The sequence below is a fragment of the Arachis ipaensis genome, chromosome B02 (assembly GCF_000816755.2).
Source record: "Arachis ipaensis cultivar K30076 chromosome B02, Araip1.1, whole genome shotgun sequence".
NCBI lineage: Eukaryota > Viridiplantae > Streptophyta > Magnoliopsida > Fabales > Fabaceae > Arachis > Arachis ipaensis.
In genome coordinates this window covers 55,504,103-55,518,394 of record NC_029786.2, presented here as the reverse complement: position 1 = coordinate 55,518,394, position 14,292 = coordinate 55,504,103, and the positions used below count along the sequence as shown (strand labels likewise).

General features: G+C 36.8%; 1 long non-coding RNA gene across 1 annotated transcript; it reads right to left on the bottom strand.

Moving 5' to 3' along the window:
- Positions 1,829–4,190, bottom strand: LOC110267673. The gene is made up of 3 exons (XR_002355543.1): positions 4,179–4,190; positions 2,400–2,404; positions 1,829–1,974 (listed from the first exon to the last, which is right to left on the bottom strand). It is a non-coding gene; the product is annotated as an uncharacterized LOC110267673 (long non-coding RNA).

Below are 14,292 nucleotides of genomic sequence, written 5' to 3'. Positions count from 1 at the left end.
TAGGATTTTAAAATTTAAAGATTGAACCTTTCTTACTAGGCAAGTAACAAACTTAAAATTTTTTGAATCAATCACATTAATTGTTAGTAAAGATTTTGAAATTTTGAAACAAAATAAGAAAAAGATTTTTGAAAATCAATTTGAAATTTTAGAAAATATGAAAGAAAAAATGAGAAAGATTTGATTTTTGAAAAAGATTTGAAAAAGATAGGATTTTTAAATTGAAAATTTGATTTGACTCATAAGAAACAACTAAATTTTAAAAAGTTTTGAAAAAGTCAACTCAAATTTTTGAAAATTTATGAGTGAATAAGGGAAAGATATTTTTTTTATTTTTGAATTTTTAATGAAGAAAGAAAAAAACACCAAAAAGACTCAATGCATGAAAATTTTGGATCAAAACAAATGATGCATGCAAGAACACTATGAATGTCAAGATGAACACCACGAACACTTTGAATGTCAAGTTGAACACCAAGAACTTATTTTTGAAAATTTTTAAGAAAAGAAAAACATGCAAGACACCAAACTTAGAAATTTTCAATGTTGAGACATTAATAATTCAAAAATGCATATGAGAAACAAGAAAAGACACAAAATAAGAAATTTTAAAGATCAAACAAGAAGACTTACCAAGAACAACTTGAAGATCATAAAGAACACATGCATGAATTTTCGAAAATTTTAAGAAAAATTAAAAAGATGCAATTGAAACCAAACTTACAAATTGACACTAGACTCAAACAAGAAACATAAGATTTTTGGTTTTTATGATTTTATAAGAATTTTTTTTGGTTTTTGTTTTTCGAAAATTATTTTGAGAAAAACGAAAAGAAGAAAAAATTTTTTTTTGTATTATTTTCAAAAATAAGAAATAAAAAGCTTAAAAATAAAATAAAATTACCTAATCTGAGCAACAAGATGAACCGTCAGTTGTCCAAACTCGAACAATCCCCGGCAACGGCGCCAAAAACTTGGTGCACGAAATTGTGATCATCAACAATGGCGCCAAAGACTTGGTTCTCTCAAACGTGAATCACACTTTGTCACAACTTCGCACAACTAACCAGCAAGCGCACTGGGTCATCCAAGTAATAAACCTTACGTGAGTAAGGGTCGATCCCACGGAGATTGTCGGCTTGAAGCAAGCTATGGATACTTTGTAAATCTCAGTCAGGTGGATTCAAATGGTTATAAAGAATTGATAATTAAAACATAATTAAAATATAAACTAGGATAGAGATACTTATGTAATTCATTAGTGAGAATTTTAGATAAGCGTATAGAGGTGCTTTTGTTCCTCCTGAACCTCTGCTTTCCTGCTGTCTTCATCCAATCATTCCCACTCCTTTCCATGGCAAACTGTATGTTGGGCATCACCGTTGTCAATGGCTACATCCCGTCCTCTCTGTGAAAATAGTCCAATGCGCTGTCACTGCATGGCTAATCATCTGTCGGTTCTAGATCATACTGGAATAGGATTTACTATCCTTTTGCGTCTATCACTACGCCCAGCAGTCGCGAGTTTGAAGCTCGTCACAGCCATCCCTTCCCAGATCCTACTCGGAATACCACAGACAAGGTTTAGACTTTCCAGATCTCAGGAATGGCCGTCCATGGGTTCTAACTTATACCACGAAGACTCTAATATCTCGGACTCGGTCCCCTGTATTAGATATCTAAGAGATACTCATTCTATCTCATCTTCATGTAGAACGGAAGTGGTTGTCAGGCACGTGTTCATAAGTGAGAATGGTGATGAGCATCACATTCATCATGTTCTTGGGTGTGAATGAATATCTTAGAATAGGAATAAGCTTGAATTGAATAGAAAAACAATAGTACTTTGCATTAATACTCGAGAAACAGCAGAGCTCCACACCTTAATCTATGGTGTGTAGAAACTCAACCGTTGAAAATGCATAAGAATAAGGTCTAAGCATTTCCGAGAGGCCAGCCTCCATGATCTTAGAACTAAACGTCCAAAGATCCCCGAATACAATAGTAAAAAGTCCTATTTATGCTAAACTTGTTACTAGGGTTACAGAGATAAGTAAATGATGCAGAAATCCATTTTTGGGGCCCACTTGGTGTGTGCTTGGGCTGAGCATTGTAGCTTTCACGTGGAGAGGTCTTTCTTGGAGTTAAACGCCAGTTTATAACCTGTTTCTGGCGTTTAACTCCACTTTGCAACCTGTTTCTGGCGTTTGACTCCAGAATAGGGCAGAGAACTGGCGTTGAACGCCAGTTTGCGTCATCTAAACTCGAGCAAAGTATAGACTATTATATATTGCTGGAAAGCCCTAGATGTCTACTTTCCAACTCAATTGAGAGAGCACCATTTGGAGTTCTGTAGCTCCAGAAAATCCACTTTGAGTGCAGGGAGGTCAGAATCCAACAGCATCTACAGTCCTTCTTCAACCTCTGAATCTGATTTTTGATCAAGTCCCTCAATTTCAGCCAGAAAATACCTGAAATCACAGAAAAACACACAAACTCATAGTAAAGTCCAGAAATGTGAATTTTATTTAAAAACTAATAAAAATATACTAAAAACTAACTAAATCATACTAAAAACTATGTAGAAACAATGCCAAAAAGCATATAAATTATCCGTTCATCAACATCCAACCAAAACTTAGCTCTGTCTCTTAAAGCAGAGGGGAAAAGCATCAGCTTGTAGACTTCAGGATTAACTCCATTAGTCTTTATAGGATCACAGATCTATAAGAATTCTGTAAAGAACTTATGTGGATCTTCCATTGGAAGTCCATGGAATTTGCAGTTCTGCTGCAGAAGAGAGACTAACTGAGGCTTAAGCTCAAAATTGTTAGCTCCAATGGCAGGTACAACAATGCTTCTGCCATAAAAGTCAGAGGTAGGCATGGTGAAGTCACCATGGACCTTTCTAGGCTCCTCTTGTGGTTCGGCCATGTCTCCTTGTTCTTGTTCAAAACTTTCTGAAAGGTCTCTTCCGGAGTGTTGTGCTTTAGCTTGTCGTAAACGCCTCCAAAGAGTCTTCTCATGTTCAGGATCAGGAGTCAAGAGGGGTTCTTTATCCCTATTCCTGGTCATAAACAAGAAGAAAAGAAAAGAAAGAAAAAGAAGAAAGTTGTTTCTACCAATAGGCAAGAAGCTCCTCCTTAGAGTTAGAAGTAAAGAAAGAAGAAGAAGAAAGAATAAAATAAATAAGAGAAATAGAAGAAGGATACTTTGAAAACAGGTGATAGAAATAATCAAGATGAGAAGGAAGAATACAGAGTGTGAAGAAGAAGAATGATATAGATGTGAGAAGAAGAGCAGTATAAATAGAAGAAGTAAATAAGAGTTAAAATATTTTTGTTTTTATTTTATTTATTTAATTAATTGATTTTCAAAAATTATGCTTAANNNATTTAAAAAGTTTTTAGAATTGGTTAGTGAATTTTCGAAAATAGAAGAGAGAGAGGGAGTAATTTTCGAAAATTAAGAGAGAAGAGAGTTAGTTAGGTGGTTTTGAAAAAGAAGAGAAAGAAGAAGAGATATTGTTTTCAAAAATTAAGAAGAGAAGAATTAGTTAGGTAGTTTTGAAAAAGATGAGAGAGAAGAAGAGAAGTATTTTTTCGAAAATTAAGAAGAGAAGAGTTAGTTAGGAGATTTTGAAAAATAAGAGAGAGAAGATAAGATATTAATTAAGAAAATATTTTAATTTAAAAATAAAATAGAAGATAAGATAAGAAAAGATTTGAAATTAAAGTTTGAAATTAGAAAAAGATAAGATTTTGAAATTTGATTTTGAAAAATATATGATTTTAAAATTTGAAATTTTGAAAAAGATAAGATAAGATTTTTAAATTTTGAAAAAGATATGATAAGATTTTGAAAAAAATAAGATTTTTGAAAAAGATGAGATTTTTTATTTTGAAAAGATTTGAATTTTGAAAACTTGACAACTAAGATAAGATAAGATAAAAATTTAAAATCAAAATCTGAATTTTATTCTAAAAATTTCGAAAATAATAACTAAATAAAGATAAAAAAGATGTTTTTTATTTTTGAATTTTTTTTATGAAAGAGAAAAACACAAAAAAAGACACAAGACTTAAAATTTTTAGATCTAGCACCCCTTTATTTTCGAAAATTTGGAGGGAAACACAAGGGGACACCAAACTTAAAAATTTTAAGATCAAAACACAAACAAGACTCAAGATCACTTTGAAGACTCATAAGAACACAAAGAACACAAGAACATAAAAAGAACACCAAACTTAAAATTTTTAGAAAATTAAACAAAGATTTTCAAAAATCAAAAGAAAATAAATAAGAAAACATCAAACTTAAAGACTTGATACAAGATTTAAATAAAGAAAAATTATTTTTGAAAATTTTTAGAAAGAAAGACTCAAAGAAACAATAATTACCAAGAACATGAACACAACGCTCTAACCAATTGAACAACAAAAATAAAAATATTTTTGAAAAACCTTTTTGAAATTTTCCAAAAATATTAGAGAAGGAAAATAAAAGACTCAACAAGAACATAAACAAAGACTCAAATCAAAGTTATACTCTTGCAAAAATCAAAGACTCATCAAGAACATAAATTGAACTAAGAAAAGAAAAACATTTTTGAAAAAGTTTTTAGTGATTTTCGAAAATTAAGAAGAAGAAGAAGATAAAAATAAATGACTCAATTAAAATAATGTAAAATAAACTTACTTGATCTAAGGAGTAAGACAATCCAGCAGTTTTTCTAAACTCAACAATCCCCGACAACAGCGCCAAAAACATGATGCGTACGAACCCCACACTCTCGTACAGCAGTACCAGCAAGTGCACTGGGTCGTCCAAGTAATACTTGAGTGAGTCAGGGTCGACCCCACAAGGATTGTGGTTTGAAGCAAGCTATGGTTATCTTGCAGGTCTTAGTCAGGTAGATCAGAAGGTTGTTAATTGTGAAAGGAATACCGAATTGGAATAAATGATATGAATAGGGTTAAGGATTGGAGTTTCTTTGTCTTTCTGAATTAACTCTGGTACTACTGTCTTCTCTGCTTGTGAATGATCTTCTTCTATGGCAGGCTATATGTGATCAACCCATGGGCCATGGTCATTGATCTTCTCTGCTACAGATTGAACACCATTGGACGTGGTCATCCAATCTGACGAAGGGTGAAGCGCATAGCAGTCCATTCTCTTGGCGATCCTACTCAAAACGCCACAGACAAGGTCGAATCTTTCGGATTAGAGGATGCTTCTTCTTAGGATTCTAGCCTATACCACGGAGACCCTAATCTCCCCAGAAATCGGCTGAACTGGTGTCTTGAGAAGTCCCCAATGAAGTCGTGGATTAGCCGTCTGAGAGATGTATAAACATAGCAGTTGGCTCGTACTTTCCAATCACGTATTCACACGAACCCAAGTAGATGCAGGTGTTTTTTAGGCACGTTCGTCTTAGTGTGATGAACAGAGCTAATTGGTTAGATCATCCTATTCACCACGATGAAGATCGGATTATACATCTTAGAGATAAATCAAAAACGGATCGAAGAAGAAACAGTAATACTTTTTTTTAATTTATAGGACCCAGCGGGGCTCCTCCCCTCAACCTAGGAGGTTTAGAAACTCATACTGAAATAAAAGCACAATGTAAAAGTGTATAATGCTCTCGTCAATTGAAGATTGTCTGAATTACATAAATAAAATCCTTTAAATACTAAACAAATGACTAGTAAGGGTAAAACAGTCTCTTTAGTGCTAAAATCCACTTCTGGGGCCCACTTGGTGAGTGTTTAGGCTGAGCTTTGATGAGATCCATGTGCTATGAGGTCTCTGGGACGTGGAATGCCTACTAGGGGGTTCTCTTTGGGCGTTTGTATATTGGTCTCTGCTCTTTGGGTGCTGGACGCCTGGAAGGGGGCAGATAGCTGGTGTTGGACGCCAGTTTTGGGCCTTCTAATCCAAGGCAAAGTATGAAATATTATATATTTCTAGAAAGCTCTAGAAGTCAGCTTTCCATAGCCATTGAGATCACTCCATTTGGACTTCTGTAGCTGCAGAAAAGGAAACAGTCTATTTAGTGCTAAAATCCACTTCTTGGGCCCACTTAGTGAGTTTTTGGGCTAAGCTTTGATGAGATCTACGTGCTATGAGGCTCCTTGGCTGTGGAATGCTAGCTAGAGGGTCCTCTCTGGGCCTTTGGACATTGGGCTCTGCTCTTTGGGCACTGGACGCCTGGAAGGGGCAGGAAGCTGGCGTTGGACACCAGTTTTGGGCTTTCTAATCTGAAGCAATGTATGAACTATTATATATTGCTGGAAAGCTCTGAAAGTCAGCTTTCCATATCCATTGCGAGTGCTCCATTTGGACTTCTGTAACTCCAGAAAAGTTCTTCCGAATGTAGGCAGGACAGATCTGGACAGCATCTGCAGTGCTTTTCTGTCTCTGAATCAGACTTCTGCTCCAGCTCCTCAATTTCGGCCAGAAAATACCTGAAATTGTCCAAAAAACAAAAACTCATAGTAGAATCCAAAAATGTGAATTTAACACCAAAACCTATAAAAACTTCATAAAAACTAAATAAAAACTACTAAAAACTATAAGAAAGTGATGTCAAAAAGCGTATAAAATATCCGCTCATCAAGTGCTCACAAAAGAAAAATCAAAAGAGCAAGGATCCATGGCTTTGAGCATCAATGGTTAGGAGGGACAAAGCCCAATTGGGTTGCCATCCCTAACCAAAGGCTTGTGGTGTGAAGGTGTCAAGTGAAAAGCTTCAGACTGAGCAGTTAAAGTCGGGATCCAAAGCAAAAGAGTACGCTTAAGAACTCTGGGTACCACTGACTGGAAATTAAGCAAAGCTAAATTTGAATCCAAAGGGTTCCCCCAGTTAAGTGCCTGTGGCATTTATGTATCTGGAGGTAATACGGGAAAACAAAACGCTTAGGGTCACGGCTAGGCTCAACAAGGTACAAAGCACCAAAGAGGAAGCTGCGTTCAAGAATTGAGAAGAACTTAAAGAAGAGAAGTAATAATATTATCTAGACTGTAACTCTGAGAGATGCCAATGCCTCTGAACTTCAAAGCGATATGAGATGCCAAAGCTGTTCAGAAGTAAAGAACTATTAGCCCCACTCAGTGATTAGATTTGAGCTTCATTGAAAACCCTTAGACTTGTTGTATTTGTGTCTTCTTTTTAATCCTACTTATTTTTGTTTACTTGAGGACAAGCAATAGTTTAAGTTTGGTGTTTTGATGAGTGGATATTTTATACGCTTTTTGGCATCAATTTCATAGCATTTTCAATATGTTTTGTTGAGTTTTAGTAGGTTTTAATGAAAAATTCACTTCTTTGGATATTACTTTGAGATTTTTCGTTTTTCTATGATTTTAGGTGAATTTTGGGTGAAATTGGTGAAGTTCTGGCAATGTCTGATTCAAAGGCAAGGAAAGTAGAGCATATGCTGTCAAATTCTGACCTCCACGCATTCAAACGAGTATTTCTGGAGCTACAAAGGTCCAAATGATGCGTTCTCAATGGCGTTGGAAAGCTAACTTCTAGGGATTTCTAGAAATATATAATGACTTATGCTTTTATTTAGATTGGACAGCCCAAAATGGGCGTTGAATGCCCAAACTACCCTAAGCCCCAAGAGGACCAAACCTAGCATTCAATGCCACAAAGGGAGCAAGAAAGCAGCAATCCTACCCCTAGTGGGCATTCAATGCCCACTTCTTCAAGTTGGACACCAAGCTCTATTCAAATACTCACAAAGTGGGCCCATAAGTAGATTTTTGTGCCTTTAGCTTAGTTTATTTTAATTTTGTAATTTCTAATTACTATTAATGTCTCTTTAGGTTTAGGTTAGTATAAATAGAAAAGAGATCACCATTGTTTAGGATCTCTCTTTTACCACTTTCGAGTATTTCAGTTATTTCTCTGTATACAGTATGAGCAACCAAACCTCCTAGGTTAAGGTTAGGAGCTCTACTGATTGCTATGAATTAATACAAGTACTTTTCCATTTCAATCAATGTGTGATTCTATTCTATGATGCATTATTGTTCTTCATCCTTATGAATCTTGATTCTACATGAGTTCTTACGAGTCTTGACCCGGATTGTACTGAGCTACAGCTTGAGGATGCATCACGGGTTTCAATAAAATTATCTGGATTAATTAGGTATGGGACATATAACCTCGTTAATCAGGGGCAATTGAGGTTCCTGTGGCTCTAAGGGCTAGAACCATAAGAGCAATAATCTCTTATCCGAAAGATCAGACCTTGTCTATGGTGTTTTGAGTAGGATTAGTAGAGAGATTGACTGGCGTGCGCTTCACCCTCTCCCAGATTGATCCAGTCCGTTCGGATGTTTGGTCTGGACTTGAGGAAATTAATGACCACGACCCATAGCTTAATCACTTGCAACCTTGCCATTGAAGGAATCATTCATTGTTGAAGTAGAGAGTACGATGTGTTAATTAAGAAGAAAAAGTACCTCCGAAGCCTTAACTGACGTCTCATCACTGAACCTACTGTATCCATTTACCGCTTTTGTTATTGTTGCTTATGCTCCTACACAATAAACTTACCTTTCTATTTGCCTGACTAAGATTTGCAGGATAACCACAGCTTGCTCAATTCGACAATCCTCGTAGGATTCGACCCTCACTCACCTGAGGTATTACTTGGATGACTCGGTGCACTTGCCGGTTCAGTTGTGCGAGTTTAAATTTCGTGCACCAGTGTCTTTTAGTGTTTCCCTCTCCAATTTTTCGAAATTAGTGTCTTTTGATTTCAAAATTTTTAAGTTTGGTGTCCATTTAGTGTTTTTCTTTTCTTTTTAATTCAAAAAAAAGAAAATAAATAAATATATTTTTGAATTTTTTTTTGATTGGTTTCAAATTTTAAGTTTGGTGTCTTGATTAGTAATCTTGGTTTTCTTGTTTAACTTTTCTATCTTTAAAATATTTTATCTTATCTTTTTCTTTGATTTCAACAATTTTGTTATCTTATCTTATTTCAAATTTTAAATTTTTGTATCTTGTTAGTTTTGCTTTCTTTTAAAATTTCAATTTTAAAATTTTTATATTTTTAAAACTTATCTTATCTTTAACTTAAAATTCAAATTTTAAAAGTTTATTATTTTGTTAGTTTTCTTTCTTTTAAGTTTGAATTTTAAAAGTTTTACATTTATAAAAATCTTATCTTATCTTGTTTCTCTCTCTCTTGACTTTTCAAATTTTGAATTTCAAAATCTTTATTTGTCTTTTCATTTTAAATTTCAAATTTCTTTGAATTCAAATTTTTATTTCTCATATCTTGTTACTTAATTGTTTGTTTTATCTTATTTTAATTTTAAAAGTTTGGTGTCTCTTTAATTTTTCTTTCGCTTCTTTTTCAAAAATCTCTTCTTCTTTCTCTCTCTCTCTCTCCTTTTTCGAAAATATTCAGACTCCATTCTCTCTCTTTATTTTCGAAAACTCTTTTTAAATAAAAGACACCTTTATCTTATTTTCTCTTTATCTAAGTCTTTAACAAGGAGTTTTCTATACTCTAACATAGAGACTCCTTTCTTTTACTTTTCTTCATTTTTTTTTCTTGTTTATGAGCAGAAATAGGGATAAAGAAACACTCTTTGATCCTGATCCTAAACCTGAAAGGACCTTAAGGCGGCGTTTGCAACAAGCTCAAGCTAGCAGAGCCGTAAGGAATCTCACAGAAGCTCTTGAACAAGAAGCTGAAGATACAACAATGGCAGCCAATCTAGAAGCTAGAAGAGACACAAGAAAGGCCTTCGGATCTTACACTGCACCCACATTTGACTTTTATGGGCGCAGCATCTCCATACCTACCATTGGTACAAACAACTTTGAGCTGAAGTCTCAACTGGTCACTCTAGTACAACAGAATTGCCAATTTCATGGACTCTTGCAAGAGGACCCCAACAAGTTCATCTCTGATTTTCTGCAGATCTGTGATACTGTCAAGACTAATGGAGTAAATCTAGAGGTTTACAAGCTCATGATATTTCCCTTTGCTGTAAGGGACTAAGCAAGGCTATGGCTGGATTCTCAGCCTAAGGAGAGCCTAGATACATGGAAGAAGGTGATCAATGGATTCTTGACAAAGTTTTTTCCACCTCAAAAGCTGAGCAAACTTAAGGTGGAAGTCTAGACCTTCAGACAGAAAGAGGGAGATTCCCTCTATGAAGCTTGGGAAAGATACAAGCAGTTGATCAGGAGATGTCCTCCTGACATGATCTCAGAATGGACCATGCTAGAGATTTTCTATGATGGTCTCTCTGAGATATCCAAGATGTCATTGGACCACTCTGCTGGTGGCTCACTTCACATGAAGAAGATGCCTGAGGAGGCGCAGGAGCTTATAGAAATGGTTGCCAACAACCAATACATGTATACTTCTGAGAGGAACCCTGTGAACACTGGGGCTGCTCAGAAGAGAGGAGTCATAGAGGTCAGCACTTTGGACACCATCCTAGCTCAAAACAAGCTCATATTCCAGCAGATCAACATGATCTCCCAGCACTTGAGTGGAACACAGAGTTCAGCTGCTTACTCCCCAGAGATAGCGTATGAAGTGGACGCTGATGACTCTGCATAGACTACCATGGAGGAGGTGAACTACATGGGAAACTCCTCCAAAAACTCCAACAATAATCCCTATTTAAATACTTTCAATCAGGGATGGAGAAACCACCCCAACTTCGGGTGGAAAGATCAGTAGAGGCCTCAACAAGGCTTCAACAACAATCAGGGGGGAATGAACCAGAATAGGTTTAACAACAGACCATTTCAACCCTCTCAGCAGCAGATGGAGACCCCTACACAAAGACTTTCTGACCTGGCTACTATAGTCTCTAACCTCTCCAAGACCACTCATAGTTTCATGGCAGAAACTAAATCCTCCATCAGAAATTTGGAGATACAGGTAGGTCAGCTGAACAAGAGGGTCCTGGAAACTGCATCCAACACTCTTCCAAGCAACACTGAGGTGAATTCTAAGGAAGAATGTAAGGCCCTAACCATGGAAGCTAAGGCCGAACCGAAGAAGGAGCCTGCTACCTAGGAACTAAAGCAAACCAGAGCTCAGGAGGAGCCCATGAATGTCCCCATGCACACCACAATGAAGATGGAAGAGCCTAAAGAGCATCCCTCTCCAGACGTGCAAGAGGATCCTGAGGATGAGCAACTTGCTTAGTTCTTAGCAGTCCTCAAGAAGCTGCAAGTCAACATCTCTTTTGCAGAGGTGTTGGAGAAGAAACCCCTTTAATGGCATGTCTAAGAAGTTTAATTTCTGACAAGAAGAACTTAAAGGAAGATAAGATGGTAGTGCTGACCAAGGAATGCAATGCCTTGGTCCAGAAGAAACTACCTTAGAAGCTACCAGATCCCGAAAGCTTCCTTATTCCCTGTACTATAGGGACTATCACCTTTGAGAAGGCATTGTGTGACCTTGGCTCAAGCATCAACCTTATGCCTCTCTCTCTATGAAGAAGAAGCTGGGGATCCTAGAGGTGCAACCTGCCAAGACCTCACTGGAGATGGCAGACAAGTCCCTTAAACGGGCATTTGGCATGGTGGAAAACGTCCTTGTAAAAGTGGAAAACCTTTACCTTCCTGTAGATTTCGTGATTCTAGACACTGGGGAGGGCAGAGAAGACTCCATCATCCTTGGAAGGCCTTTTCTTGCTACTGCAAAGGCCTTAATTGATGTGGAAAAATGAGAACTAGTCTGGAGGTTGATTGAAGATCATATCTTATTCAAGATTCCCAACCCTCAGTCTCCTTAGGACAAATGAGGTACTGGTGTGCTTGTACATAAAACCCACAGTATTTTATACAACAGAAGCAGTACCAGCAAATACACTGGGTCGTCCAAGTAATACCTGAGCGAGTCAAGGTCGATCCCACGAGGATTGTGGCCTAAAGCAAGCTTGTGGTTGTCTTGCAAGTCTTAGTTAGGTGGAATCAGAAGGAGTTATATTGAATGTGCAAAGCATGTGTTTTAAAATTGTCAGGAATTATATGAATGGAATAGAATTGAGAGTTGGAGTTGCTTTGTCTTTCTTAAGTAACTCTAGTACTATCATCTTCTTTGCTTGTGAATGATCTTCTTCTATGGCAGGCTGTAAGTAATCAAAGCCACACCAATGGTCTTTGATCTCCTCTGCTACAGAATGAACGCCAAGGCCCTTGGTATTCAATCCAATGGAGGGTGAAGTGCATAGCAATCCATTCTCTTGGCGATCCTACTCAAAACTCCACAGACAAGGTAGAAGCTTTCGGATTAGAGAACGTTACTTCTAGGATCTAGCCTATACCACGGAGACCTTAATCTCCTCGAAGATTGACTGAACTGATGTCTCGAGAAGTCCCCAATGAAATCGTGGATTAATCGTCTGAGAGATGTAAATCCAAAGCTGTTGATTCGTGCTTTCTGGCCAAATATTCATACGAACCCAAGTAGACGTGGGTGGTTGTCAGGCACGTTCGTCTTGGTGTGATGAACAGATCTGATTTGTCAGATCATCCTGTTCATCATGATGAATATCGGGATATACATCTTAGAGATAGATCAGACACAGATCGAAGAAGAAGAAATAGTACTTTAATTAATTTATAGGACTCAGTAGGGCTCCTCCCCTCAACCTAGGAGGTTTAGAAACTCATACTGAAAATAAAAACAATGGTGGAAAATATAACTGGAGCTCTCCTAAAATGGAGAGTCTCTAAAAAGATGATGGAATGTTGAATGCCGATCTAAATTTCATAAGTTTAATCCCTTAAATACTAAACAGATGACTAGTAATAGGTAAAACAGTCTATTTAGTGCTAAAATCTACTTCTGGGGCCCACTTATTGAGTGTTTGGGCTGAGCTTTGATGAGATTCACGTGCATTGAGGTCTCTGGGGCGTGGAATGCCAACCAGGGGTCCTTTATGGGCCTTTGGACGTTGGGCTCTGCTCTTTGGGCGCTGGAAGTTTGGAGGAGTGCAGGTAGCTGGCGTTGGACGCCAGTTTTGGGCCTTCAAATCCAAAGCAAAGTATGAACTATTACATATTGCTGGAAAGCTCTGAAAGTCAGATTTCCATAGCCGTTGAGAGCGGTCCATTTAGGCCTCTGTAACTCCAGAAAAGCTTTTTCAAATGCAAACAGGTCAGATTTGGACAGCATCTGCAGTGCTTTCTCTGTCTCTGAATCAGACTTCTGCTCTAGCTCCTCAATTTCAACCAGAAAATACCTGAAATTGTCCAAAAATACAAAAACTCATAGTAGAATCCAAAAATATGATTTTAACACTAAAACCTATAAAAACTCAATAAAAACCAAATAAAAACTACTAAAAACTATATGAATATGATGTGAAAAAGTGTATAAAATATCCGCTCATCACAACACCAAACTTAAACTGTTGTTTGTCCCCAAGCAACTAAAAATATAGTAGGATAAAAAGAAAATTAAGATACAATAAATTTCTAAGTTTCAAATGAAGCTTAGTAAAAATCAGATGAGCGGGACTTAATAGCTTTTTGCTTCTGAAAATAGCTTGGCATCTGACTGTTCATTGAAACTCAGAGATGTTGGCATCGTTAGGAACTTAGAGTACAGATGATATTATTTACTCTCTTAGTTAAGCTTATTTTGATTCTTGAACACAGCTTTTTGAGCCTTGGCTATGACCCTAAGCACTCTGTTTTCCAGTATTACCACTGGATACATTCATGCCACAGACACTTTACCTAGGTGAATCTTTTCAGATTCTGACTCAGCTTTGCTAGAGTCCCCAGATAGAGGTGTCCAGAGTTCTTAAGCACACTCTTTTTGCTTTGGACCACGACTTTAACTGCTCAGTCTCAAGTTTTTCACTTAACACCTTCACGCCACTAGCACATGGTTAGGGATAGCTTAGATTGAGCAGGCAAGGATTTTATTCCTTTGGGCCTTCCTATCCATTAATGCTCAAAGCCTTGGATCCTTTTACCCTTGCCTTTTGGTTTAAAGGGTTACTGGCTTTTTCAATCTGCCCTCATTTTCCTACATTTTTGGGCAGTAATGGATTTTTCTGCTTTATTTTTTTTCTTTTTCGCCATTTTCTTTCTTTTTTTCGCATGCATAATAATTTTTTTTCTTTTGCAACATGCTTTTTCTTTTGCCTTTTTGCTGCTTTTTCTTGCTTCAAGAATCAATTTTCAGATTTTTCAGATTATCAATAATATTTTTCCTTTTTCCTTATTCTTTCAAGAGCCAACATTCATAAATTTCAACTTCAAACATGCACTGTTTAAGC